The sequence below is a fragment of the Lichenostomus cassidix genome, chromosome Z (genome assembly GCF_008360975.1).
Source record: "Lichenostomus cassidix isolate B80296 chromosome Z, HeHo_3.0, whole genome shotgun sequence".
Lineage (NCBI taxonomy): Eukaryota > Metazoa > Chordata > Aves > Passeriformes > Meliphagidae > Lichenostomus > Lichenostomus cassidix.
Window position 1 is genome coordinate 16540453 of NC_139511.1, and position 6298 is coordinate 16546750.

The window sequence follows — 6298 nt, forward strand, 5'->3', positions numbered from 1 at the left end:
CTTCTAATCATCCCCAAGAGGAGGTGAGACAGCTGAGTATGAGCCATGGGAAGAACTTTTTTTTTCCTGCTAAAGTTTCTTAATGCCCCAGAGGTTTCAGTATCTATTTTCTGTGGTTAACATGCCATGTTGCACACACCTGATGAAGGCCTCTGTGCCAAATTCTAGGAAAAAATTTTATAATACTATTAGCACATAATTTTTTTCATTATGTGATGCAACACTCGCTCATTAATTCCAGTTTTCCACGCTCACATATTCATGTCTGTCAAATTATATTAATTGACTTTATGTTCCTCATTTATGCAGAAGTAGAGAAAAATTATTTTATTATTTCCATCACTCTTTGGCTATCAAAGTAAGGAAAAGTGACAGGACAGAGCCTTCAAAAACCTTAAAAGCATATCATTCTGTCTGTAAAAATATTCAGAGGTAAAAACATAGGCAGTGTTGAATGATATATCTCTAGCTTCTAGGTAAATGGATAGGTAGATGGATAGGCAGATAGACAGACAGATAGATAGATACATACATACATACATACATACATACATACATACATACATATATATATATACACTTATACATACACACCTATGACAGAGAGCCAAAGAGACAGAAATTTGGATTACAATTTGCTGGGAAAAACTCCAGTGAACAGGGTAACATCAGACACTGGTGGGAACACTAGTAGGGACCTGCAGGGCTCCATCCTCAGCCCTGTGCCCTTCAAGATCTTCATTAACAACTTGAATGCAGGACTCAGAGGAATACTTGCAGATGACACTAAATTAGAAGGGCTGTCAATTCCTTCAAGGGCAGAAAGACCTTGACAAATTGGACAAATGTGCAATCACCAGCCATATGAAGCTTAACAAGTGCTGGATTCTGCACCAGGGATGTGGCAACTCTGGATGTACAGACAGCCTGGGGAATGAGATGCTGGAGAGAAGTGCCATGGAAAGGGACCTGGGAGTCCTGGTCTGTGACAAGCTGAACATGGCAGCCAGGAGGGCCAAGTGTGTCCTGGGGGACATCAGGTACAGCATTGCCAGCAGGGCAAGGGAGGGGATTGTCCTGCTCTGCTCTGCTCTACTCTGCTCTGGGGCAGCCTCACCTCCAGTGCTGGGGGCAGTTTTGGGTGCCAAAACATAAAACACACACTGAGCTGTTAGAGAGCATCCAAAGGAGGGCCACAATGATGGTATAGAGTCTGGAGGGGAAGCTAGGTGAGGAGAAGCTGATGTCACTTGGCTTGTTCAGCCTGGGGAAGAGGAGACTGAGGGGAGATCTCATTGTGGTCTTCAATGTCCTCACAAGGGGAAGTGGAGGGGCAAGTACAGATCTCTTCACTCTTGTGACCAGTCAGAGAACTCTTGGAAATGGCATGGAGCTCAGTCAGGGGAAGTTTACATTGGATATCAGGAAAAAGCTTTTCTCCCAGAGGCTGCTGAGCAGTGGAACAGGCTCCCTGGGGCAGTGGTGACAGCACCAAGCCTGTCTGAGTTCAAGGAGTGTTTGGACAATGCTCTCAGGCACAGAGTGTGATTCTTGGGATGTCCTGTGCAGGGCCACAGGTTGGATTCAATGATCTGGAGGGGTTTCTTCCAGCTCAGTTTATTCTGTGATTCTGTGACTCTGTGCCCTCTCCTGAGAATCTGCAGTTTCAGCTATTCAGAGATGGCAATGCAGCTGCACCTCAATGCCAGGGCTCCTTTCACAGCAAAACCTACAGTCAAAGGATAATCACAATCTCATTACTTAAGAAAGCAGTGGAGCACTCAACAGATGTTTTGCTTAAAAGAAGCAAAACAGAGCATGAAATTAAACTGCATTAATCTTGCATTGTATCAGTTATGTCCATTCTTTCCATGACCTGTTACATCTAAATTAAGCAACCATTTGTATGGTAGAGATAAAATACCATTCTTGGTCAATCTGTCAGTGATATAAACAATGCACTCTTCTGCTTCATTGTATGGAAATAACTTCAAAGCAACAACCAGAGAGCAGCTAACTACAGGAGATAAAGGCTCTGGAAACAGTTCATTTTGCTGTTCAGACACATAAATCTTATTTTTTGGCTGGTCTTTCTAACAGTAAATGGATGCTTACATGCACAAATTGTACTCCTTGACAATGCGAAGAACTAGAGAACAAAGCAAGGAGATCTATATGCTTTATTCCATCTCTTCTTCCACCCAGGACAAAAAGTAGAAACTTAGTTCGACCTCCATGTATTCAAAAGGAACATGAATCAGAAACCTAAATGCGGCTGTAAGACTTAAACACCTACAAATAATTTTGTGTACCTATCACTACAGGAACAATGTGTAGTAGTAATAATCTACTACACAGAAGAGAGACATAACTACAGACACAGACAGGTGGACAGGTGTAAAATAAGTATTTTCAAATATACTGACCTTGTCATTCACCTGTCCCCTTTTTAAAATACAGTCCAATTTTCCTCTAATAATCAGTCATAAAAATTTATTTACCTCTATCATCCCTTCAAATCTATGACTATTGCTCCTATCCTTACTATCACATTTGAAGATTTCTATTCAAGTCTATAAAGATATACAAGAAAAATGCAGGTGAAGGTAGAAGCTTTGACCCAGTCCCAGAAAAAGGACCTCATTGGCCTAATCAAAACATGATGAGATGAATCCTGTGACTGGGGTGCCGTCCTGGAGGGTTACAGCCCCTTCAGGAGGCATAGGCAAGGTGAAGGAGTAGTGTTTTATGTAAATGAGGGTCTAGAACACACAGCTCTTACAGCTGGAGATGGCACAGCTGAGACCCTTTGTGTAAGGATGAAGGGGAAAGAGTAGAAAGAGGATACAAGGAGAGTAGACTTCAGGGTGCAGAATGAGCTACTTAGTAATGTCCTCTAAGGATCTCATTTTGAATTTACTTGGGTCCATGAATGCTGGTTACTTCTTCTATCATCTCTTGTGAGTGCAGGAGCAGGCAATTCCAAAGTGACAGAAGTCAAGCTAGCAGGGCAGAGCACCAGTTTGGCTGAGCAGGGTTCTGCTTCCAGATCTCAGGCAGAAAATGAAGATGTACAGACCTTGAAAATAAGGACAGGCAACACAGGAGGACAACAGCAATACTGCTCCCTGATGTACAGAGAAAATGCATGCAGACAAAGCTCAATTGGAGTTCAGGCTGCTCAGCACTGTGAAAAATAACAAAAAGGGCTTTATGAGTATTTGAATAGCTACAGGAGAATCAGACACAGCACTGGTCCATTTCTTGACAAGGCTGGTTGTGAAAAGGGCCATAGACGGAGCAAAAACATTAAAGCCTTTTTTAGTTCTGTCTTCACTGGTGGTGGGTCCTGCTGCCCCAAGTCTGGTGTTGGAAGACCATGACTGGGGGAAAGATAAACTTTCAGTCAAACTTGTTCAAAACCTGCTTCCTCACCTGATGCACATAAATCTATCCAAGGGGGTTCATGGAGTTAATTCCAGGGTACTGAGAGACCTGGCTGATGGCATTGCATGATCTCTCTCCATTATTTTCAGCGTCTTGGGAATCTGGAGATGTCCCAGTCAGCTGGAAGCCAGCAAATATTGCTGCAGTTTTCAGGAAGGGAAAGAAAGAAGGCTGGTAATTACAGACCTGTCAGTCTCACTTCAGTGCCTGCTGTAATTTTGCACAAGGTTGACTTGGGAGTTACTGAAAAACACTTGAGAAGCAACAAAGTTATTGGTTGCAGCCAGCATAGGTTAACAAAGTGAATTTGCTGCTTAACTAAGTTAATTTCCTTTTATGACAAGGTCACCCATGTAGCTGACTAAGGGAAGCCAGGAAATATGTGGGGGTTTTAATTTCAGCAAAGATTTTGATATTGCCTGTCACAGAATCTTTATGGATAAATTGGCCAGCACACAGCTGGACAAGTCAATAATACTTTGGGTGAGCAATTGTCTGATGTGTTGGGCTCAAAGGGTTATATTAAGTGGGGTTAAAACAGATTGGCATTTAGGGCTAGTGCTCTTCATATAATTTTTTATGCAAGTTTTTTACAAATTATCTGGGCACAGCAATCAAATGTAAATTCACTTAATAATTTTGCCTAACATACAAAGCTAGGAGGAAATGTGAACTCCTTTGAGGGTAGAGAGGTTTTGAAGAGAGACCTGGGTAGACTAGAGAGCTGGACAATCACCAACCATATGAAATATTTAAAAAGAGCAAGTGCTGGATTCTACATCTGAGATGGAAAAATCCTGGATATACATACAAACTGGGGGATAAGAGGCAGGGAAGAAGCCCCCAGAAAGAGACTTGGGGATTTGGGTCAGTGGCAAGTTGAACATGAGTCAGCAGTGTCCCCTGGCAGCCAAAAGGGCCATCCATTCACTGGAGGCTGGTCAAGGGGTGTGATTGTCCCTCTCTATGCTGCACTGGGGTGGCCTCACCTTGAATCTTGTGTCCAGTCCTGGATGCCTCAATGTAAGAACATCAAACTTTGGAGCATATTCAGAGGAGGCAGACCAAGCTGGTGAAAGGACTCAAGGGCAAGACTTGAGAGGAGCACTGAGGCCACTTGGTTTGTGCATCTTGGAGAAAAGAAGGCAGGCTGGGGGATGACCCCCTTGAAGGGGAGCAGTGGAGTGGGAGATGCTGACTTCCTCTGGGAATCAGTGATAGCACATGGGGAAAGGGGATGAAGGGGAGCAACGAGAAGTTCAGATTAGTCATTAGGAAATGATTCTTCACTGAAAGCATCAGTCACTGAAACAGGCTCTTCTGGAAGTGTCCACAGCACCAGGTCTATCACAGGTCAAGGAGATTAGAGGTGACACTCCTAGTTACAGGGTTAGTCCTGAGAAGAGCCAGGAAATGGACTCAATGATGCTTACAGGTATCTTCTGATCTGACACATTCTATGTTTCTGAGATTCTATGATTAACTGTTTTGCCTTTACTTATGTGCACAGCGTTTGTTTCAGCAGAGACCCTTGAGCTTCTGTCCCAAGATACCTTCAAAGCCAGAAGAAATTACAAAGAACGGGGAGAACCACTAAAAGGGAAGAACCAAGATGCTGAGATATGTATAATGTCTGCCTGAATACCAGCATGAAGACTTTGTAGGTCTAGGAGCTGGGGGCAGGCCTGGGTCCTGGATGCAGTGGGAGAAGTGAGGGATGCAACTTACCCTAGGGCCCTGGATAAAGTAACACAGAACACATGCACAGAAAGCTGGCAGCGAAAGCTACCCTGAAGGAGCTAATGTAAAGTTCTTGTAGGAGAAGCACGACTGCATTTAAGTGCCTATTACAGAGGAAAAGAGCCAGTAGATGGCACCCCAGTATGTGTAACACTCTTGCTGGGGTTGACAGGGATATGTAAGGCCTGCTGGCTTGCTAGCCTACAGGGTGCTGTGTGCTGCTTTACATATGCAAAGCGAAATCTGAATCTCTTAGTGATGTTGCAAATGCAGGTGCAGGAAAGAGGCATCTCCATAGCAGTCAGCATGAGTGTTCCTGGAAGTCCCCACGGTCCCCAAGGTGCTGATGGACCTTGTGGCCTCTACACTGAATCACAAAGGTTTTTCACTTCAGCAGGACAAGCTGCAGAAATCAGTTAGTCAAAGTGTACCTGCAAACTAGAGTCAGCAAGGGCTTAGCAGAGGAAAGTGTTTAAAAAAAATGACAAGCAGAGGATAGCTGTGGTGTGAATGCACAGACCCTTCTCGTTGAATCTTGACATGATTCAACTTTTTGTAGTGCTTCCTTAAGGGGTGTCTTTTTACCAGTGTAAATGGGTTCAAAATTACAGCTGACCATTACTTTTCTTTCCCATGGAGCAGCACTGGTTTATTTCACCGAAATAGTGAAATGGGCAGAAGCAGTGCACTTCAGATGCAGCCTGCAGTGCCTGGCCACATACCTAGCTGGAGATGGAGAGGTAGTGCTGGAGCATCCCCAGGCTTCACTAAACCTTTCCATTGAGCTCTGATACATTTAATGAAAAAAAAATATATTAAAATGCTCGTAAAATCAAGTATTTCTTGAAATTTGTACTTCATGTAGTGGATAAATAAAAAAATTGGGGAGGAGATCAGGTTTTTTTGCCAAGTATAGTGTTTCTTCCAAATTCCTTTACACAGCATACCATGTCTTGTCCTTTTCATGTTTTTATTTTAATAATGAGATCTTGCTGAAGGCTTAAATCCATTTTAAAATGTCCTCTTGTTCTAACTATAATCTTTTTCATTGTCTTCATCTTGTATTTACAAGTCACAATTTAAGACAGAGAAACTAAGCAGTGGAGTGGAG